Below are 23,876 nucleotides of genomic sequence, written 5' to 3'. Positions count from 1 at the left end.
TGCAACTTTCATGGCCCTCATATTGCCTTCTAACTTTCTCTTGTTAAAAATTAATAACAACCACCTGGGAGCAAATAAAGTCCAGTTGAAAGTCAGCCTTGCTCATTCCCAAAGACAAAGGAGGAGCAGTTGAAAGTCTAAGAAATTTAAAACACTCAATTTAAATACGGTATAAACAGAAAACTAGTCTTCTAAAATAGAGAGATGGAAACTGGTTTTACAACTCTTGTGAAAAACCTGTTTTTTGAGCAACTGAGCATGGAATATGTCACTAAAGCAATCTTAATACCATCTGTTGTTGTTAGTATAGTGAGCTATGACTTCATAATGGTTCACTCTATCTTACTAGCTGAGAGCCTGTCGTTTGACAGGGTATATTGATAAATCATATGTGGGCTTATGGTTATTCTGAACGTCGGATCATATTTTGGCATTCCAGTGTGTGTGTGTGCTTGTACCTTTCCAAAGAGTGTCAGAATGAAGAATCATTCTTCATTTATGTTAACTGTAAGAAAATTAAATGGTGACCTTCCTTCTGCATTGTCTTGTGCTTTGTGCATTTCTTCACATCAGTGCAAAGGGGATGTGAACACTTCCTGATCAGTTGTGTTTACTGCCCATTTGGCACTGATCTAAATGATGACACAGTGCAAGGCAGTGGAGAGTTGGGCCTCTGACTTTCTCTCAAGAGTCCTTGTTTTGTATATGCTTAAGTATGTGACTGATGATTGTGCATGTGAACTTTTGCAGCAGTGGGAGCTAGAAGGAAAAAGTGAAACTGAGGTAGTCAGCAGAAAACTCTACTTGTCTAACGCCAATTTGATACAGTCTGTGGCTTTGCTGAGGGGAACTTGCACACAGGCATATTGTGGGAGAACAAAAGGACTTCTGCTACTTGGTGTGTTGTTAAAAAAAAAAAACCCAAACAAACAAAAAACCCCAATTATGTACTAGAGGTAAGGAGCCTAAGTCTCATTTTCAGGAATGACTTAGGCACATCTATTTTATGAAGGTCTATAGGGTTTAGGCTCTTAAGTCGCTTAGGGGCTTTTAAAAATGTTACCCTAGGTCTTTATTAAAAGCAAACCAGCTAACCGTTTTTTACAAGAACCGCTAGAAATGTTTCTAAAATTTTAAAAAATCTAATTAAAATAGCTGTTTTTAAAACCTGTTAGCAAACCCCTGAAACCCAAACATTGCTGTACTAACCACCTGTTAGTGAAGCTGACTATTACCCAAGGGATGCAGAAAGCAAACAGAGAATAAGTAATGACAAAAAACTTCTAATAATCTAAGATGGTATTAATAACACAGGTAAATGTTTTAAGTTGACTGTAATGCTAATACAATTGGTGGTAGAAATAAAAGCAAGCTTATTTTGTTCTAACAGTTCTTTTGGCAGGAGTGTGTGAGTAATGCGTGACAACATCCAAAAAGACTTTACTAGGCAGTTTGGTTAGAATTTTGTATGTTCTAGTCCAGTTTTTTTTCAAAATGATCTTACCTTCAGCTGTAGCAGTGACAAATTCTGTTTGTTACAGTATTTAGAGAAGAGACAAGCCATTCCTTCCATTTGCTTTGAAAATAAACATGTTGCAGCACACCGCCTCTCTCTTCTTGAACCTGCCTTGCTACCACTTAGATTCAAAAGCCTTCAGTCTTTGCCTCTTATATCCTTTAGGTGTAAAATTTTAATTGTCTTAAAGTCAGCCATTAACCTTTTTTCATCTCCTTCCTCTTGTCATTTATATCCCATTCCCTTTGCCCCCAGATATATTAGATACAAAGGCATTTGTTAGGAGTAGATCATGCACGGGGGGATAGAGAATTGGAAAATGCATGTTATGAATAGTTGACTCAAGTGGTCATTTGAACAAATTACAGGAGCCACACAGGACCAGCTGGTATGTACAGGGTTAATTTACTTTTAGAGGAATTAGAGGGGTCAAGGAGTTTGTTCAACAGTCTCCCAAGGGATATGGTGAAAGCCCCATTGCTTGAGTCACTTAACTATGAATCATATGAGAATGTATTGTAGGGAACAATCCTGCATAATTGTGAAGACAGATTAGATGCACTAATAGGTTACCTCCACCTCAGATACATAGGAACAGAAGAGAAAGGAGCATGACCAGTCATCCCACCCTCAGCACATTGGTGAGTAACTTACAATTAGGATTGGCTGAACAGCAAAAGAAAGAAAGAATGAGTTCAATATATTATTGTAAAATAATACATTGCCCGAACAGTATTTGGCCAACTATACAGAGCTGATCCAATAGCATAGACAAGGGTTTGAGTAAATTATCGGAATACCAGTGAAATTCATCCAGTGATTCCCTGACCACTGTTCCACTGTAAAACTGTTCAGTGCATTTCTCATGCTTTTGTTATTTCCTTCCTTTTCTTGTAATAGGCCCTGGTCTATTTTTTCCCCTGTGTTGTCTTCAGTTTCTGTCTCTTTCCCTCTCCTCTCCCCTACACCTTGCATTCTACCATTTCAGTTAAAATTTCTTTTTTCTTTCTCTTCTCTAACTTATTAATTGACTTATTATTCTAACTTATCCTGTCTGGCTCGTGCTTTCCTGCCACCTCTCGTCCACACTCCGAACCCATGCGGAGACCCACCTGTAGGTCTTGGAAACTTTACCAGGTGCTTTCTCAGGCTAGAATTTCTCAGGTCTTTTACCCAAAGCAGATAACTTTCCTCAGTTGTGGGTGTAACTCCAAATTTTGTGCCATTGAGCAAGGAATGAGTTAACTCACACTGTGATTCAAGCAGAATTTACAGTTCTGTGAAAATGCATCTTATCTGCATGTTGCAACTATTAGTAGCTGTCACCCTTGTCTCATGCAGTGACTTTTGGGCACAGTCGTGGTAGGCTATGCCCTTTTTCAAAGCATTCTTTTGTCAGCGTTCTGATGGCAAACATGGTCAGGAGTGGTGATGGGAGCTTCCTAGTGGTGTGAGTGTTTGAATGTTACTCTCGCTATCTGATTTAATTTTAGCTGTTTTGTTTGCAAAATATTTAGTGTGCATAAAAAAAAATTACGCAAAACCACATCTGATATACAGAGGCTGTATTTATTCTGAAGCTATGGGAATTGGACTGGGAAATAAGGAAAGATGGTCAGTTGGCAATTTTAATGTTTTGCCGAATATAGGAAATAGGCTTCTACTGGGAGGAGGAGACTGCAAGTGGAGATAATCTAAAATTCTGAAGGGTATTGAAGGAAAATTACTTGGGAGACAGGATCAAGAGGAACATGGGGGGTGGGGTAGATCCAGTCAGTCCTTTTAGCAAGAATGACTTTGGACCTTATTTAGCTTGTTTTACTTCAGCTGAAGAGGGTAAAAAAAAGACTTCGGAGGTGATGTAATACAGTAGGAGTCATCGAAATGCAGGAGGGAAGTGGCAGGGCTTTGAAAGATATTAGAAAAGTGCAATTGAATTAAAAACAGAAGGGGGGCAGGAACTACGAGTGAGAAGGCACCATAAGACATAAGAACGGCCATACTGGGTCAGACCCAAGGTCCATCTAGCCCAGTATCCTGTCTTCTGACAGTGGCCAATGCCAGGTGCCCCAGAGGGAATGAACAGAACAGGAATCATCAAGTGATCCATTCCCTGTCGCTCATTCCCAGCTTCTGGCAAACAGAGGCTAGGGACACTACCCCTGCCCATCCTGGCTAATAGCCATTGACAGATTATCTTCCATGAATTTATCTAGTTCTTTTTTTAACCCTACCATACCAAAGGAGACAATAGAGTAAAGAATGGGAAAAGGCCTCGGACCAACCCCAGCATTTATGGTAATGTAAGATGGCTGACACTTTTAATGCTTCACATAAATGTAAAAGCCAACACATTGTGGAAACTGATTTGTGCAGAGTTCTGTAACCCGAAGAACAGTAACCATGGGACAATTTTCCATGGACGCAGGAGCAAGGAGTTAGAGACACTTAGACATTGTATGAAGTGAGTGATTCCGCAGTACCCACAGAGCAGCAGTGCTGCACAGACAGACAAGAAGATAGAGCCTGCTCTGCAGGGGTTTACAGACTGAAACAGGGAGCTTTTCCTAGGTTAATCCCAACCTAAGGGGCCAGTTTCTTCGGGGGAGGATGCTAAGCCTAGTCATGTTCCATTGATTTTGCTTCCGAATGCATTCCCAGGAGTAAGGGTTCTAAAGCACAGGGGATGGCATTGGTGTTTGAGAAAGCAATAAATAAACCTCAGCTCATGCGCTTCCGATACAACCCTGGTCATCACACCTAACAGAATGGGATTTTGGGAGGCCTTCCACCCCCTTCTTGAAAGCACAAGGTAAACAGCAGTGAGTTTTGGATCAAGTCATGAAGATTTAATGCTGAAGATAATTGACAAAGTGATATGTAGACTCGGGGTAGTCGCTTTGGTTTGAAATTAACTAAATGTGTTCAGAGTGTCTGCAAACTACAGCATGGTGTTATGCCCAGAGATGATGTGTTAGAAGCCCGAAGTAACAAAAATTCTGCTTTCTGGCTCTGTGTCAATAGTTACGGCTTCTGAAAACTGATGATCTGTTTCAGGGCTTGCTCTGAACAAGAGAGTATGTGGGGTGATCCCTTCTGTAGCGCCGGACTGCATTTGCAGCAAGAGTTGATCATAAAATTCACTCCCGTTTGTGCCCAGATATCTAAGGATGGGACTGAGAATATAAAGTTTGAGTAGTACGGAAAGATGTTTGCTTTTACACAACTATGGTTGAGTTTGCTTAGCTGCCAATTACCATGAACGTCAAAGTAGTTTGATTTTTTTTTTTTTAAATAAGATTGTTACAGTAGCTTTGGCAGCACAACATCAGTAGAACTTCCATGTTGATTTCTGACTATATTCAGGGTGAGCGGGGTGATGGCTTCATTTTGTAAATAGACTTTAGATGTCTCAGCCCAGCTGTCTTGAGGGGCAAAAGTGTGTGTGTGTGTATTTTTTACTGTTCTCCTGTCTGAATGTATATGTTCGTATATCCTTTATATCAGCTTAGTGAGCAGGGAGTTACCTGGCATCTTAAAACCAGAGACCCAGATGGCTCTAACCTGAATGAAGAGCTGCATCCTGTGAAATGCACAGGTGAGAACATTTGCCAGTTCCTGAAGTTTGGGAATGTGCAAAGTAATTCCTTTTGGGCAAGGTGGGATAAGTTCGACTTAGCTCTGTTTTCAGTGTTTGGAAGTGTGCTTCACAGGTACAGCATCGCATTTCTACAGGAATGTTGAGCAATATTAAAGCAAAATCTTGTGCTGCTAACTGGAGATAAATAAAGCCTAGGTATGAAATTCTGTCAACGGAAGTGGCCTCTGTTTTTGATTTCATACAAGTGCCAGATCTCATCAGTTTGCATGATTTTAAAAAAAGAAATATTTTTTGAAAAAAAGGGTTAATTTAAGCCATATATGGAAATGAGATTTTTTTTAAAAATTTTTTATGTTGCTTCAGACAAACATTAGGCTTAATCACTACATTTGGTCATAATTCCTAGAGCAGCATCAATTGCAAACACAATGAACTCCCACAGGAACTAAGAACCTTCACAAACCTCATCACCTTCTGCTCCAAGTGCAAGGAGCATTCCATTGACTTTGCCTTCTTTAAAATAAGCGTTGCTACATTTGTACTTTTTTAAAATAACAAAACATTCTACCACAAACACGTCTCCTTCTGGGAAGCAGGTGAAAGAACAAATGTGACATGTTAGTCATACTGCTTAATGAGCTACTGGAAGGCTCTTGAATGCTACAGTGATGAGCACAATATAAAAATCTATATAGAAGAGAATAAAACAAGGAGGAAGCAATTACAGTAATATATGTGCACCTATGGAGAAAGTGTACTACTTATGATTGTCTCCTTGTCAGTAGACAACTGTTGCTGTGAAATAAATTTTGTCTCTACCTGACGCGGTACAAGGAGAATGTAAAAGGTGCCATTCGGTAGCACAGAGATGGGTGAACAGCTAGTTAAAAAAATGAACAGGCGAGAGAATGTCTCAGGATGCAGTTGTAGAAAATTGGGGTCCAATCAAACTCCCATTGAAATCATTGGGCTCTTAAGATTATGTGTTTAAGACTGTCAGCAACCTGGGGACATGGAGACTCTCTTTATGCATAGCATCATGCATATCTATGACCCTGTGTGAACAATCATAGATAAATAGGTAGAAAATACTTTGCTGGCTCAAAAGAAAGAGGATATTGCCAATGCTACACCTGGCTTCACATTTTTCTAAATATCCCTTAGGTCTGTAGCTGCTGTTTGCAATACTAGAAATATAATAATCAATACCTGAGTACTATGGAACTGAATATAAAGGTACCCAGTATATATAAACCACCTTAAACCCAACCGAGAAGAAGGGAGGGATCTAAGTCATCCATTCTAATCTATCGGTCAACTATCCAGCCTTCTCCAGCTGCATTTAGCTCTTGGAAAACCAGAGATGTGGCTATATTTAGATTCTAGTGAGTGTCCTCTGCTAGGTCACATACTAATCATTTCAGCTCAATTCTTTTTGAGCATTGTCCGAGATGCTCATAGGAACTAAGTGCTTAAGTTTTTATTAGAGTATAAGTTTCTCCATAGAGGTCCAGGTAAGGAGAGCAGCCTTCTATCTAGCTTCCATCATAAGGCTGAAATATGTAGCATTAGTAATCTATAGGCTTGCAGAAAGCGTTCTTGAATCTGTTTGTTTGACAGAGTCTGTTCCGGGGTACTACGTTCGTCACAGTAAATAGACTTACCTTACTCCACTAAATCTTAATTGCCAGATTCTGATAGTTTCATCTTGTGTTTGTCCTGCCTAGAAAGAACTTGGTCCAGTGAAAGATATCACATCACCCACCATGTCTCCCTAATGGATTTATCACAGGATTGTGAGGTAGGAACTGCTGAGATCTAATCCTACTTCTGTGACTGATCTAAGGAGCCTTGATAAAGTCATTTCCTTCTGTTCTCCCCCAAGCCCTTTGTGAAATGGAGACAATGCCTACTGGGCTTCACTGGACTGCTGTGAAGATTAATCAGAGTGTGACATAAATGTTAAGTATTACTCAAAAGCAAACTGGAGAAACTCATGAAATCTCAGGAAGGCCATAATGTTGGGACTTCCCCATTTTTCTAATTTTTTGTTGTTGTTGGTTGCTGAAGAATATGTTATAGTCTGAGCATAGTGTTGTTTTTTGCATGTGCCCAAGGACTTTGATAATTTAGGAATGCTAAAACAGTGACACTAAATGGGACCGCTTACTGCTCAGTCTTGAAGCTCCACTTCTAAAAATTTTAAAACCTGCTGACATAATTAGCACTGAGCCATTCTCTATGGGAGGATTTTCGTACTTCCTTGGACCACATGTGCTTTAATTTAGTAGACTCTGTGGTTTCATCAAGTCACTCTTTCTCCCAGTCCCTTCCTTCATTAAGGACTTGTTGGCCCGAGAGACCATTCAGATGGGTACCTAGGAGTTTAAAAAATAGGTGTGAACAGTTCACTTCCTTGAAGGAAATGGGAGCCGCAGGGCATTCCACATTCTTGGAATTCAGCCACTTACCTGGGTGCCCAGGAGTAGGCACCTATTGTTGTAAACCTTGTTCTAGATCATTTGTGGACCCTACATTCCATTAGTACAGCTAAGCATCGACGTGGCGACTGGGGAAGAGACTGACAAACACTGTCAGTACACAACTGAACATTAGCAGGTAGCTGACAGTCAGATCATTCTTTGCAAGGATGTTGTAGCCGTGTTGGTCCCAGGATATTTTAGAGAGAAGGTGGGTGAACAAATCTCTTTTACTGGACCAGCTTCTGTTGACAGGTATTGCCTCACCCACCTTGTCAGTCAAACCACTAGGCAATTGGAACAGACTTCAGGAGTTTAGGATTTCCCAGATAGGGCAGCACTTATTACTAGGTCTTACAAATAGCCCCTTGTTTGCTTGTCAACAATATGGGAAGCTCTTTTTGGTGAACAGGGATGGGGGGCACTAGACCATTAGTTTCTGCAAAATTTGTTTCTGGCAAACTGAAGGTCATTCTCTAGCCCTTAAAGTTGTGAAGCACCTTGCAGGTGTGTGCCTGTTGTCAACTTGAGTCTCCACAGCCCAAGAGCCCCAGCGTTCCTGTTCCTAGCTCTGCCAAGCCGCAGCAGAGTGAAATGACCAAGTTGCTAGACGATTTCAGGGCTGGGAGAGGGCGGCTATAAAACTGAGAAGCATACTGCAATTTGACTGGGTTGGTGCTTGGCAGAGCTGTGAGCAATGGAGACTGAGGAAGAGAGAGAGTAGTGGCTGATGGAGCAGCTAGAGCCTGGGGGCACCTCCAAGTACCGCAGACTTCCCATGCCTAAGTCACCAGGCTGTGGAAGAGCTGTAGCAGGGGAGATTGCTCCTCCCCTCTTCTATCAGCAAGGTATGGCAAAGGGGCTTCAGACTTAGCAGCTTCTGCTTAACGGTGTCTGGGACAAAAGATGCAGCCTGCAAGCAGGGCCTAGGGACATCAATCTGATAGAAATTCCAGCACTCTTCCTATTCCCAGAAAGTGTGAATGCTAAGTTTCTCACATGGCTGTTTTCCCTGGAACTGACTGGTAAGCTCTTCCTCCTCCAGTTTGGTAGCCATGTTAGTCTGTATCAGCAAAAACAATGCGAAGTCCTTGTGGCATCTTAGAGACTAACAAATTTATTTGCGCATAAGCTTTGAAGTGAGTTTTAGCCCATGAAAGCTTGTGCCCAAATAAACGTGTTTAGTCTTTAAGGTGTCACCGGGACTCCTTGTTGTTTTTCCTCCTCCAGTGTGTCATTTGACCAGCTGATTGAATCCTCTAGCTGGCAGAAAACAGAGTTTTCAAGCCCTGGTTAGTGCATTTTCTCTAGTTTGTAATGGTTCAATCTCTGCACTAGAGGAATGTGCGAGACAGCTGGGCAGGCTAATGAGGTCAGGCTGTCCTGCTTGTTTGATGTGCAAAAGGTGTTGAAAAGATATTCATAAAAGGGACAGGATACAATTGAGAGCTAATGGATCACTTATGTTGTTGTAAATTGGTGCAGGCATGCTCTTTGCTACTCCTGCTGAAGTGTAACATGGACAAATGTAAGCTGCTTAAATCAACCTGCCAGTTCTCACTAACTCTAAAATGGTTAGGTTGTTTTGCATGTGCTGCAGGTAAAATGCAGTCCAACGACTTCATGTCAGACTTCAGGGGAATTTAACTTCCCTTCCCCGGGTCAGTAGATAATGCCTTCCCAGCATGATGTGCTTGAATGAAAACTGCAGCCATTTGGTCAGTGTAGCTGCCTGGAAATGAATTAACTGAAGTGTTTTTTAGTGCAAAGTTAGTTTACAATGGGCAGTTCTGAATCTAGTACAGGATTGCAGAAGAGTGTTCTTGTAACCCACTGGGGAGTAAGGATGGTCCTCATGCACTGGTGGATTCTTCTGCAGTTTCCACAGTATGCATCCGATGAAGTGAGCTGTAGCTCACGAAAGCTCATGCTCAAATAAATTGGTTAGTCTCTAAGGTGCCACAAGTACTCCTTTTCTTTTTCCGAATACAGACTAACACGGCTGTTACTCTGAAAACTATCATTGGTGATGCTAATATATTGGGAACCCAATGGAAGAGGTTGTAAGCCGTGTTACCATCCTAATTTCATAGTAGCTTGCTGGTTGTTGACTTGTTTAAATTTTAGAGTTGACTTAAAAACATGGAATGCTGACATTTTTTCTTCTGCTGACTAAGACAATATTTAAAGCAGAATAGTAGCTAATGTATAGCCTCTTCTATAGTATAATACTACTGGTGTCCAGAATCGTAACACTTTAAATCAAAATTGCCAACCCAGGTACTAGGCTTGAAATGCCAATAGCGATTAAACTTTAAAAACACCGCTTGATTTTAAAGAACTGGATCTGACTGGTAAGACTTGCTAAAGGTCATTCTTCTTCTTTAGCTGATGGCTGTGGGGCTTAGGAAGGAAGTTTTACCTATATATAGCAGATGGAAGCTATCCAGTGTGATTGAGTGAATGGTCTGTGCTGTTACCTTATTTATGACAGGTTTCAGAGTATCAGCCATGTTAATCTGTACGCGCAAAAAGAAAAGGAGGACTTGTGGCACCTTAGAGACTAACCAATTTATTTGAGCATAAGCTTTGGTGAGCTACAGCTCACTTCATCGGATGCATTCAGTGGAAAATACAGTGAGGAGATTTATATACACACAGAACATGAAAAAATGGTGTTATCATACACACTGGAAGGAGAGTGATCACTTAAGATGAGCTATTACCAGCAGGAGAGCGGGGCGGGGAAAGAAAACCTTTTGTAGTGATAATCAAGGTGAGTCATTTCCAGCAGTTAACAAGAACGTCTGAGGAATGGGGGGAGGGGGGGAAAATAAACATGGGGAAATAGTTTTACTTTGTGTAATGACTCATCCACTCCCAGTCTCTATTCAAGCCTAAGTTAAGTGTATCCAGTTTGCAAATTAATTCCAATTCAGCAGTCTCTCGTTGGAGTCTGTTTTTGAAGTCTTTTTGTTGTAATATTGCCACTTTTAGGTCAGAGATTGAGTGACCAGAGAGATTGAAGTGTTCTCTGACTGGTTTATGAATGTTATAATTCTTGACGTCTGATTTGTGTCCATTTATTCTTTTATGTAGAGACTGTCCAGTTTGACCAATGTACATGGCAGAGGGGCATTGCTGGCACATGATGGCATATATGACATTGGTAGATGTGCAGGTGAACGAGCCTCTGATAGTGTGGCTGATGTGATTAGGCCCTATGATGGTGTCCCCTGAATAGATATGTGGGCACAGTTGGCAACGGGCTTTGTTGCAAGGATAGGTTCCTGGGTTAGTGGTTCTGTGGTGTCGTGTGTGGTTACTGGTGAATATTTGCTTCAGGTTGGGAGGCTGTCTGTAGGCAAGGACTGGTCTGTCTCCCAAGATCTGTGAGAGTGATGGATCGTCCTTCAGGATAGGTTGTAGATCCTTGATGATGCGTTGGAGAGGTTTTAGTTGGGGGCTAAAGGTGATGGCTAGTGGCATTCTGTTATTTTCTTTGTTGGGCCTGTCCTGTAGTAGGTGACTTCCTGGTACTCTTCTGGCTCTGTCAATCTGTTTCTTCACTTCAGCAGGTGGGTATTGTAGTTGTAAGAATGCTTGATAGAAATCTTGTAGGTGTTTGTCTCTGTCTGAGGGGTTGGAGCAAATGCGGTTGTATCGTAGAGCTTGGCTGTAGACAATGGATCGAGTGGTGTGATCTGGGTGAAAACTGGAGGCATGTAGGTAGGAATCGTGGTCAGTAGGTTTCCGATATAGGGTGGTGTTTATGTGACCATCGCTTATTAGCACCGTAGTGTCCAGGAAGCGGATCTCTTTTGTAGACTGGTCCAGGCTGAGGTTGATGGTGGGATGGAAATTGTTGAAATCATGGTGGAATTCCTCAAGGGCTTCTTTTCCATGGGTCCAGATGATGAAGATGTCATCAATATAGCACAAGTAGAGCAGGGGCGTTAGGGGACGAGAGCTAAGGAAGCGTTGTTCTAAGTCAGCCATAAAAATGTTGGCATACTGTGGGGCCATGTGGGTACCCATAGCAGTGCCGCTGATTTGAAGGTATACATTCTTCCCAAATGTGAAATAGTTATGGGTGAGGACAAAGTCACAAAGTTCAGCCACCAGGTTTGCCGTGACATTATCGGGGATACTGTTCCTGACGGCTTGTAGTCCATCTTTGTGTGAAATGTTGGTGTAGAGGGCTTCTACATCCATAGTGGCCAGGATGGTGTTTTCAGGAAGATCACCGATGGATTGTAGTTTCCTCAGGAAGTCAGTGGTGTCTCGAAGATAGCTGGGAGTGCTGGTAGCGTAGGGCCTGAGGAGGGAGTCTACATAGCCAGACAATCCTGCTGTCAGGTGCCAATGCCTGAGATGATGGGGTGTCCAGGATTTCCAGGTTTATGTATCTTTGGTCGCAAATAGAATACCCCACTTGCCCCATAACCTCAGCCGTGCAGAACAAAATGCCATCCACAGCCTCAGAAACAACTCTGACATCATAATCAAAAAGGCTGATAAAGGAGGTGCTGTCGTCGTCATCATGAATAGGTCGGAATATGAACAAGAGGCTGCTCGGCAGCTCTCCAACACCACTTTCTACAAGCCATTACCCTCTGATCCCACTGAGGGTTACCAAAAGAAACTACAGCATTTGCTCAAGAAACTCCCTGAAAAAGCACAAGAACAAATCCGCACAGACACACCCCTGGAACTCCGACCTGGGGTATTCTATCTGCTACCCAAGATCCATAAACCTGGAAATCCTGGACGTCCCATCATTATGCAGAGGAATCCAGGCTGTGACAGGGCAATTTCCTGGCCTTGAAAGACCTTATTGTATTAAGTTTACATATTATTGTGGGCTGTGATTGCATGTAACCTCTCTAAGGGAGCTGACATGACAGAGGTCAGACCTGGATGTTCAAAGGACTATACTGAAAATGTGCCAGACAAGAATGGACTTTTGGGACAATAAGTGTTAATGGATTTCCCACGGAATCCCTTGGGCTCTCCCCTAATGCAAATTATTCAACTCCAGTTCTGCAAAGAAATAGCCTTTTGAAGCTAAGCCTGAGGAGAGAGGGCCTTTATCTGCTGATTACCTGTTACAGAAGGCCAAGATCAAAGGCCCAAGCTGTATAAAGAAATGGCCGATTTTCCCAACCTTTGTTCTGGTTCTGGATCTAAGACAGATAAACTATAATCACAGAGAAAACCCAGTGTGGGTTCTGAAGGACTAAAATCTACTAGAGCACTATGTTAGAGCTGGGGGAGTCCTCTGGTAAGCTTTTTACCATGTGTGTAGGTTCTTCTATTGTTTCAATATATTTCTCTGCAATGATTTTACCTTAGGAAGAAATGTGCTTGCTTAGAAGGAGCTGTGTGGTGACTTTTATAAATGCAGGCACTGGCCTGTTTAGGCAGTTGGACTTGCTCTGGATATCACAGTGTAAATTCATTGAGCTGTGCAGAACTTAAAACCCCCACTCAGAAGGGAGCGAGATGTGGGTCTCTGTCCAGGGACGGGACTGCTGGGAGGTGGAAACTGTTAAGTGGGTGCCCTCAAGAGATCACTGAGGGGGAAGTACAGGCACAGTTGCCTTGAATATGTGACACTCGCTCTTGGCAACAAAAAAGAAAGTACTAAGAAATGGTATTTTTTTTTGTTTAGAGAATGATTCACTCAAACTTCAGAGCAGCTATCTGGCAGTGTTATACTTGTAAACCGCAGTAATTTAACTTTCTAAATGGCAATCAATTCCCAAAGCATGCCCAAGCATTGCATTACAGTGGCATTATCTTTCTTGCCAACATTTTAAAGTTGTAAAATTTATCTACATAGGTTGTGGTATACTTTTTTTTTTTAATTGCATCCTCAAGGTTCAAATTCATCAATGGCCTAAAGGGTCCACTGTATTTATCGAGTGCTTAAATCTGTGGTGTGCAGGCTAATGGGAAGTCTGACCATTATGGCAGCAGAAAGCACAGATGACCAGCACCCCCCACCATTTCTGCTAGGATATAACTGTCTTCTTTTAAACTGGATTAGTCATAAATTGTGCAAACTACAGTGAGTACAATTTGTTGTTGCAGCAAACAATGGGCTTATCTTCAGCAATTCTGGAGGGGAGAAAAATTATACCTGGCATCTTAGCTTAGATTCCTCATTTACCAGCATCAATGGCAGATTTGTCCTTCGTGTCTGGGAATGCCTAATTAATTCAGTAGTCTAATGGGTAGACTCCATCTTTGCTTTGTGACTTCCAGTAGAACCCCATAGTCTAGTTTGCAACATAGGACTTCAAATGATGCGTACCCCTGCAATTCTGAATGCACACTGTACGCTACCCTGATTTCACGCAGGAGGGTGAAATAGCCCTCAAGCCTAATTTAATAGGCTTGTTACGCATCATGGCTGCGTCACGGATTTGACCTTTTCCCTTAACTGTGGTTTCATCTATGGCTATCTCATGACTCAGATTGTTGATATTTCTGAAAACATGGGAGGGGAGCAACGTAATGGGGAAACAAATCAGTCCAAAGTTTGTTGGGAGGGGGCAGGCGGAGGAATCCTCAGATGCCCCTCAAGGTGAATTGTTGTGGCCAGTGATCTCTAAAGAGCTCACTGACCTGCATAAGTGTACCTGCCAGCATGATTCCACTAAAAAAGCTCCAAGTTCCAAAGAAGCTGTGTTCTTTCCCACACATGCCAAAGGTGCTATCGGTAGCTGCCTTTCGGTTGGAATTCTGTACCTGACCCCTATTCGGTGTCCTTTGCAGACTGACCAACATATTATCATTTTCCTAACAGAGGTGCAGTTATCCATCCAGATCTCACATGGCTGCGGCCTCCTAAATCCTCCAATTCTGATTTATCAGTTGTTAAAGCATCTCTGAGGAAGGCTTAAACTCCTGTGTTCCAGGGCACTGAGCACTTTAAAGGAACACAAAACAGAAGTGGCTTCCCCTCTTTAGCCGTTGGCTTATCTAATTATTTAAACGGGGTGGGTGTGTGGGTGTGTGTGTGTGTGTGAGAGAGAGAGAGAGAGAGAGAGAGATTCACATAGGAAAACTTTAGACTTGTAATGGGGGAAAGGGAGAGAACAAATCCATGTGTGATCCAGCATGCCGGCAAGAGACCAAAATGAGTGAATATGTCAGGTCTAGTAATTCATATCTGAATACTGGGGACATCCCAGCAGAATTTTCAGAAGCCTTCTCAATCTATCACTGACTCTGCACTCTTAGCAGCTGACCTCCCTGTGATCTGCTGCACACCATCTATCCATCTCCTCGCTAGTCATCCCCTAGTATGATGACCTGCCGCCATTCTGTCTGTGATAACTTTCTCTAGGTTATTTCCATCTCTACACTTGATGTGACCAAAGTTCATAAGTTCATACCTGTTGATTTCCAAGAGCGGAGTCCACTGATCTCCAATAATACTTCTAACAAGTGTTTGTCATCTTTTCCATCCAGGAAACGTGCCAGCATCACATATCAAAGGCTTCAGTTTTTTTTCTTGTCAGTGGCATTAGTTTCTCAGCATTCACATCCATAAATTGCTATGGAAAAAATTAAGCTTTTCACCAGACGAACTTTCATACCTTTGAGATGCCACAGATTTTCTATACTTCTGTAAGGGAGGCCATGGCTGAACGACCCATCCCTAGTTGTCGTCTGATTTCTTTGGAGTAGCCTCCTTGGTTGGATATATATGATCCCAGAAAATTAAATGAATCTACTGCCTCTACAGCATGACCTTTTAATTGTGATGCCCGCTTGCATCCTATTGTTATTAATTTGTCAACATACGAACATTTTGTTTTTGCCACATTCAGGAATAGTCAATATTCCTCGCAAACTTTTTACAGATTCCAACATTTCTTGTATTGCATCATGGTTACAGAAAAGAGTGTTGTCTTATCAGCATATTTGAGGTTGATTAAGAAGTGTCCACCAACTGAAATCCCAGCTCCTTCCACTTTATGAAAATCTTCCAGGGCTTGTCTTATAATAAATTCTGCATACATATTGAAAAGACTTGGGGGACAGAATGCACCCTTGTCTCTCACCCTGGCCAATGGAAAGCCACTCACGGTCACCTGCAGTTTGCACTGCGGTCTGTAGTTGACAGTGGAGACTTGCAATGAGGTCAAGCAAGATGTTTCTGAATCCCCATATCTGCCAGTACCTTCCAGAGACTGCCATGTTGGAGAATATCAAATGCCTTGGAGTGGTCAATGAAACACGTAATCAGTGGGTGATTATGTTCCTTGCACTTTTCAGTGATATGAGAAGATATTCATGATTTGATCCTGCGTGACTTGTCCCTCTCTGAAACCAGTAGTTCTGCTTCTATCAGTTGCTTCATGTGATCCTGAATTATGCAGAGCAGCACTTTACTTGTGTGCAATATCAGGGAGGTGGTACAATTGGGTAGTAATCGTTTTTATATCCCCTTTCTTTGATAAGGGCAGAAGGATGGCTTTCTCCCAGTCGCCTGGCCGATTTCTATTCATCCACTCGTGGTTACAAATTTTCCACATGAGAACAATACTGGTGTCACCAATCACTTATAGCAATTCTGCTGGTACGCTATCTAGCCCTGGTGTTGTCCTGGGCTTCATTTTCATAATCGCATGCACTGCTTCCTCATGCAGGATTGACGGCTCTCCTTTCTATCCGCCTATCAATAGTCTATCATCTATTGTAAGTGGATCTGAAGAGGCATACAGATTGACACAGTAATCTCTCCATCACCATTTTATATTGTCACCTTCAGGAAGAACTTTGCCACCATGATTTTTTCTTAAGCTTGGTCATGGGGAAAAAATGAGGAGCACAAGAAAAACCTGGTTTACAGCTCTACGTGGGGGCAGGGGGAATTAACTTCTCCATCATAAACAACCTTTCTGGTAACAGCAGTTCTAGTTGGGTCATTTAGTGTTTCTAGTGTAAATCATTGACAGTCCTGGAAATGCGATAACGGCAGGTGTGTGTGAGGCAGAGCTGGTTCTAAATGCAGGGACCTCGATCCGTCTCCTAGAAGTATAATTAATTGTGAGGTGGGGGGCAGGGCAATCTCTCATTAAAGTGGAATTGGAAATACTGAACTCCCTTTAGCTTCTTAAAAAATAAACAAAGTGAGGGTGAGTCTCTTAAGGCCCAATTTAGGACTAAATCGGAGTTGAGCACTCGCCACCACATGGGATTGGAAGTGAAAGGAAAGAGTCAAGTGGCTTGGTAGAAACCAGCCTATAAGGTGCCAGGAGTACTTCTTCAGGCTGCCTCCCCTTTGACGCTGGCTCTGCATGTCCAGCAAGTGGTTGGAGCTGCTAGTCCCAAACTGGCCTGTACTTGGAAGCAAGGCCTGTACTTTGAAGCAGATATTTCTTAAACAGATGAGGGGCAGCACTAACTGCTGACGTCACAAGCAGAGGAAAAGAGGTTTGTCATCTTACAAAGAGGAAGTGGAGGGAAATTCAATTAAAAAGTGGACGATTTAAAAAAAATTCCTAGTTTAATTTGCCCTGTTCCCAACTGCATTTTAACACTCGAAGGACTCTGGGTAAAACTTTCAAAAGCACCTTTCCCAGACCTGAAGAAGAGCTCTGTGTAGCTCGAAAGCTTGCCTCTTTCATCAACAGAAGCTGGTCCAATAAAAGATATGAGCTCCCCGACCTTATCTCTCTAATATCCTGAAACCAAAACAGCTACAACACTGAAAAAAGCACCTAAGTAGTTCAGGAGCCTAAATTTCATTGCCTTTCTGTGAGGTTTAGGTGCTGAAATCACTTCTGAAAATGGGAGTTGACAAACTTAAGTATATTAATGCTTTTAGAAAAGTTACCTTCTGTCTGAGAAATAATTTCTTACCCTTTATGGTGGTACAATAATAAGAGAACAAGTCAAAGGAACCACTGTCCTGTGCATTATTATACTGACATGGGAGGAAAAGAGGTAGCAGAGTGGAGTTAGCTGAGGCTTGCTCAGTGCATATCCACGTCAGCTGTGTCTCAAGGCAGTGCTTTCAGCTCACTTTAAGGAACATTAAATTAATAGGTCTTAAAATAAGTTTGGGGAGGGAAGGTGAAATAGAACAAAGACAATTACAATTTTGATTTCTGCCACTTGTGGGTTCTCAACTGGGGACTGCCATTATCCCTTTCTTTACGTTTAGACGAAGGGTAATCCCAGATTTATGCGATGGAGGTGTGAAACGTTTGGGTGTCGTAATATGGAGTTGTGGTATGGAAGAGTCTGAAAACTACAGTGATGAGTACTCCCAATAGAGTAAAATAAAGTTAATCACCTGCTCTTATGAAAGAGCTAGACAATGCCTGTAGAATCCTGCCATCTTGTCCATATAGGGCCTGATCCAGAGCTCCCTGAAGTCAATGGGAATCTTTCTGATGGCTTCAATGGGCTATGGATCAGGTCCATAACATGGAGAACAACAAAGGATAGCATTATGCAAATTTAGTAAGTGGTCAAATAAAAATCTCAAAGATGATGTCTCACAAAATGTCCTTTCTTGTCTTTTGGTAATAGTTTAATTTTACATTTCATAAGGAACTGGTAAATGTATAGTAATGGAGGAGGGGAAGAAGTCTTAATAATATGAACCTTTGGTACAGGACTCTCCTGTTACTTTGCCAAGAGGAGGAGAGAGCTCTATTTCTGTGCATGCTGGTTAGCAAGGGTCTGCTGTAATTCAGATAAACATCTACACACCATGCTGCAGGACATGGCTATCACCTGTTTCAAAGGACAGATGTTACATTTCATATTTTCCCTGCAACATAGGATGGAGCCCGGGAATGTAAGCAGCTGTCAACTGTTAAATTGGAAGTTACTGACGAACGAGGGCTAGTTTAAATGGCAGACATATCAGATAGTGACAACTTTCTGGCTCCATCCATTGGGCTTGAAAGGTTACAGATACCAGGATACAGGAACTGGGATTTAATTCACCATATGTGCCTTTTGGTGCATGTTTATTAAAGACAGGAGTGGGAAGGGGAAAAGATCAGGAAAGTTTCAACAAATCTACAGATAAGGTGAATGACTTTCAGTAGCATCCAGATGCATCAATGTCCATCACAGAAAGCTTGGGCTACATAAAGTGTAGCAAAGAACCGTTGTGTTTAGCTGCAGCAGTAGCAAATAAATAAAATAAGCTGTATGATACAGTAGGCTTTTTTTTTTTAACTTACAGAATTCAGTAAATTCACAAATTGAAATTCAGGAACTCTGCACGACTGGGCAATGCACACACAGACACAGCACTTAAAGGGTAACTCCTTTTTAAATATTATATACTTGATCTAGAGCAACTGAAAAGAAATATTTCAGAGTCATTTCAGAGTTTCAGAGTCGCAGCCGTGTTAGTCTGTATTCACAAAAAGAAAAGCAGTACTTGTGGCACCTTAGAGACTAACAGATTTATTTGGGCATAAGCTTTCGTAAGCTACAGCTCACTTCATCGGATGCATTTTAGTGGTAAAGTTATTGCATGCACTGTAATAGACTAGTAGAAGAGCTGTACCTAACAGGCATTTACAGGAAGAAGACTTTACTTTGTATCCTCTCTGTTTGTTCATTCCAGCACCTGGTCTGACTCTTTTTACTGCAGCCCATATATTTAACTGACAGCTTCATGGCCTTCCCAATAGTTAAGACCTAAATAGCCTTCTTTGTTCGTGAACTTACCTCCTTAATTTGCATGCGCTTTGTTCCTGGCCCCTGATGTGTTGTGTTTGCCTTATTCACACATACATACATTATTTTTTGTGATACTGGGCCATTCACATAAAAGATGCAATTTGAATTGGGCTTTGTTATTCCTTGAGTTGTGTTTTTTTTTTAACATGTGAAAACCCTTGCCCAAATATTTGATTTTATGGTTAAAGCAGACCCTCCGCTTCCTCGGAATTTTCTTGTGAACTTTACCTTCAAGAGCTTGGATTGAAAAGTTGGCAGATATGATCCTCTGCATGGTTACTCTGGGAATTGATTTGAAAATCCATTTTGAGTAGAGTTAAAGAGAAGAGCGGAACTTGGTTAAAGATGGGTAGGGCTGAGAATTGTTTTATAACTACACATCTTCTTGAAGTTGGGATTTTTGGGTTTGCTGTCTTCTTACTCAAATGGCTTTGCTAAAACTGACCTTTGTATCAGTAGAACAACCCTTGATAAGCACAAATCTGGCCTGGCCTGGCTTTATTTTTCAATGAAAAGATTTTACCGAATTTTTACATGTGTTTTCATTTCTTCAGCATATGTCACAAGTAGGAAGTAGCCTCATTAAGAACCATGCAGCCTCTAGGCCCATATCCTGCCTGTAATAGATACCACATTCTCTTTTGGTATGTACAACCTTCCATCATATATACCTCTGCCATTGTTGCCATAACTGCAGCATTCATTCTCCACTTGCAACACGATCCATGTTTAGTAACTAAACTGTTTAGCAAGAATGAAGAGTTTAGCAACAGAGAAGTCTGACCCTAAAGCAGGTCTACGGTGTATATGGCTCAGACTGAGAGGAGAGGTCAGTCCTAGGAAAGGAAATCCTGGGGTAACACATTTTCTCCTTAGTATAAATACTACTTTCAAATTTTGTTTACTTGCTCTCGTTACTGACATTTTCACTGGAGAGAACTTGGGATTCAGCATTTACGGAATCCCCATCTGCTGCAGTATTCATTATTTTATCTTTGTTCAATAAAGAAATACAAAATAATCGAACTCTGTTTTTCAACTGGACGCTAAGGACTTTTCTACAAATTTAATTGGCCAATGCATTTGGCAGAAGCAACCATCTTATATCTAGACTGGTTCAGTGATTCCTCTTTCTCTGCTAGATACTATCTAGATTGACTTGGGATCAATCCTCCAACTCAGAGTGGTTAGAGAAATCTGTCCTTCGTCAGGGCTAGATATTAATTGCTACAAAGCATCAGAATGTAGGATCGCCATGAAAATCTGGGGTCAGATTCTCTGTGGTATTATGCCCGCTGTCAGCAGTCCACTGCTCTTTCCCACCTGGCCAGTGTGGGTCTGTTCCCGCAAGTAACTGGATCATCTACCACTTTCCTGGGAAGGCTGTTCTACAGTTTAAAGGACACAAGAACTAGCCTTTCTCTTAATCTAACCAAGAAATCACAATACTAAATATAGATGAATTGTAAGTCAGTGATAAAAGGTATGGGGCAAATGATAAATATAAGCATTCTACAGCGCTAAATACCCAAGTACCATATATTCATGAGGTCCCATCCAACATAAATAACCATGGAAAAATAGAGGCGCAGGAGGAATTGAAAATGTGTCCATATTTGTGCAGCTGGGATACTTTTCTTGGCAGCCAATTAAAGCTGGAACATTCCAAACAAACTCTGTTGCAAAGTTTATCTAGTCCACACTGTAGAATGCTAGGAACTCTGCTACAGAGTTCCAAGATACATTTATATAGATTCCACTACTGGCTGCAATTTTTATCTTTCAGGTATTAGGATGTCAGCTGGACCTAGCTCACTTTTTTTTTTTAACCAAAGAGTATCCAGTCATCTTTCATAATTTGTTTAACTTTTACCAAGATTAATATAAGCTGCACTCCTGATTTCCACAGAGCTTAAATACTTAATGTAGTAGATTTCCTGCATGCAGTAGAATTTTAATCAAAAGTTCATATTCCGTCTAAGAGCTTTCCATGATATGCCGTGATAGTGTAGTGGGATTCAGTATCTCGCAGAAAGAAAAGGAGTACTTGTGGCACCTTAGAGACTAACATTTATTAGAGCATAAGCTTTCGTGAGCTACAGCTCACTTCATCGGATGCATACTGTGGAAAATATAGTGGGGAGATTTTATGTACACAGAGAACATGAAACAATGGGTGTTACCATACAGACTGTAACAAGAGTGATCAGGAAAGGTGAGCTATTACCAGCAGGAGAGCGGAGCGGTGGGGTGGGGTGGGGTGGGGGAAGCTCACCTTTCCTGATCACTCTTGTTACAGTCTGTATGGTAACACCCATTGTTTCATGTTCTCTGTGTACATAAAATCTCCCCACTATATTTTCCACTGCATGCATCCGATGAAGTGAGCTGTAGCTCACGAAAGCTTATGCTTTAATAAATTTATTAGTCTCTAAGGTGCCACAAGTCCTCCTTTTCTTTTTACGGGTACAGACTAACACAGCTGCTACTCTGAAAAGTATCTTGCAGGGCTCTGCGACATAAATCCGAGGAGCAAAAGGCAGAACAAACCACTGTGAATGATCATAAATGGCAGAGTTGCACAGGTGGAGTTCCTGGTTAGAAAAAACCCTGCACTCAAAGAGCTTCAAACAAATTAGATGGGAACCCACTTTTCAAGCATGATCGAATGGTAGAATAAAATATAGAATTGCCTATGTGCAGCCTTCCACCAGACCTTAGTCCGTATTAAATGCTATTAGTAACCATGTGCCGAGGCTCCGACCCCAGAGTGATATGTGGGGCTGACCCAACAAGAGACTATGCAGCTAGTTTTTAATACGACCCAAAGCCTTGCTTGAGTCCAAATGCTGTTCAGATTTCTCTGTATTGACCTTAAAGCCACACTACTGCTTGGTATAAACTGCTACATCACTGGGACTCTCAGCCCTGTTGCAGTAGCACGTGTCATCAGGGAAGGTGACTGCAGGTGCCAATGGATGAATTATCTGGCAGCCAATACCCAGCAAACAATTCATTCATCTCCATAACAATTTTTGAAAATCAAACACACTAGAAACTGAGTATCTGAGGCACATTTGGAAGAGATCACAACTGGTATTTAAGAGAAATCTCATGCTCCAACATGATTGCTTTGGGGGAGGTGGAGAGGAATTCTGAAGCGGTTGCTCAGCATTCTAATGTTATGATGCTTCAGCTAACCTGTATGGTCAGTTTCCTCCAGATTAGTGCTTAATTTGTGCCAGGGCAGATCCCTGGCACCTCTAGGCTTGGCAGTTCATAGCCCCAGCACCTCTGGGCTGCAGCAGTTATGAATGTAAAAAATTGCTTGAGCCTTGGCACCTCCTTCATTACAAATTAAGCATTGCATCAGATTCTTAATAAGCAACAAAGTCGTCATGATACAGGTGAAAAGTTTGATAGTGTAATTAGCACTGCACAATAATACTCTGTATGCCTGAACTAAGGTAAAAATTAACACTAAACCACAGTATTTCAGCTCAGGAAGTACGTACGTAAAGCATGGAAAAACACACCAAAATACAACAATAATGCCAGTGAAACTTTGCTAATTTAACCATTGTTATTGCACGCAAGTCTTTCCTTTATATCAGCAAAGACTTCATAGTAAAATTCTGAAGTGAGGTTTCAGAATACTAAGACTTCATTATTTTTACAGGACGTACTACTATGTTTACGCAAAAAGAAAAGGAGTACTTGTGGCAAGTTAAAGACTAACAAATTTATTTGAGCATAAGCTTTCGTGAGCTACAGCTCGATGAAGTGAGCTGTAGCTCATGAAAGCTTATGCTCAAATAAATGTGTTAGTCTCTAAGGTGCCACAAGTCCTCCTTTTCTTTTTGCGGATACAGAATAACACAGCTGCTACTCTGAAACCTGTTACTATGTTTACAAGTGTTAAAACGAAACAAAACCAACAAAGTATGTTCTGTAATGCAATGTCCTTTATTGTTTACATACTAATTGGCAAAATGCAGTAATTTATAATGGATCTCCTTGATTGTTTTACTTTGCTTTTGCTCTACATGTATAAGAGATTTAGGGACCTATCATAAAACCTTCCAGAGGATATAAATGGTTACAGGCATACTGATGTAAGCACACCAAAGAGGTCCCTAAATACCCTGGAATTAATACTTTATTAGCTTAAGGCTAGCCATAAACTGCTTTGGTTTGGCATCTATCCAGGCATTAATAAGGTGCCAGTTGCTATATTATCTTGGGAAGCCAACCAAGATTAGTTCCATCAACGGTGGGGGAAAAATAAATCAGTTTACAAGGTGTTGGGGGCCAAGGGCAGGAGATTCTAAGGTCAGCTACAATGCCTGTCTGCCTGCTGGTTCAACAACTTGACCTTCTGACTTGGATATGCCTTGCATGTCAGTTTGGAGACACATGGCTGAATCTTGTCATCACTAGTTTCTATTGTATTAATATCACTGACCAGGAGAGTGTTTTTCATGTCAGTGAAGCATCTTTGTATTTAAGAGAGAGCATTCTCTGGGCACTCCCTCTCTCTCTCTCTCTC

General features: G+C 41.5%; 1 protein-coding gene and 1 long non-coding RNA gene across 8 annotated transcripts in view; one reads left to right on the top strand and one right to left on the bottom strand.

Moving 5' to 3' along the window:
* Positions 1-23,876, bottom strand: part of LOC311532783 — a 56,002-nt gene that overhangs the window by 18,371 nt on the left and 13,755 nt on the right. The window lies entirely within an intron of this gene.
* Positions 1-23,876, top strand: part of TMEM51 (transmembrane protein 51) — a 35,306-nt gene that overhangs the window by 3,178 nt on the left and 8,252 nt on the right. Inside the window, exons 1-3 of one of the 7 annotated variants that reach the window (XM_084651600.1) lie at positions 5,024-5,114; positions 6,845-6,918; positions 18,822-18,899. The exons of 3 other annotated variants lie outside the window; for them this stretch is intronic. The gene's annotated coding sequence lies outside the window, so the exon portion shown is untranslated. Of the gene's footprint in view, positions 1-5,023; positions 5,115-6,844; positions 6,919-18,821; positions 18,900-23,876 lie in introns of those variants that run through there. 3 more of the 7 variants (XM_084651601.1, XM_084651599.1, XM_084651603.1) reach the window with 3 other exon arrangements.

This window comes from Lepidochelys olivacea, assembly GCF_965140295.1.
Source record: "Lepidochelys olivacea isolate rLepOli2 genome assembly, chromosome: 18".
Classification (NCBI taxonomy): Eukaryota; Metazoa; Chordata; order Testudines; family Cheloniidae; genus Lepidochelys; species Lepidochelys olivacea.
This window is presented reverse-complemented; position numbering and strand designations above follow the sequence as displayed.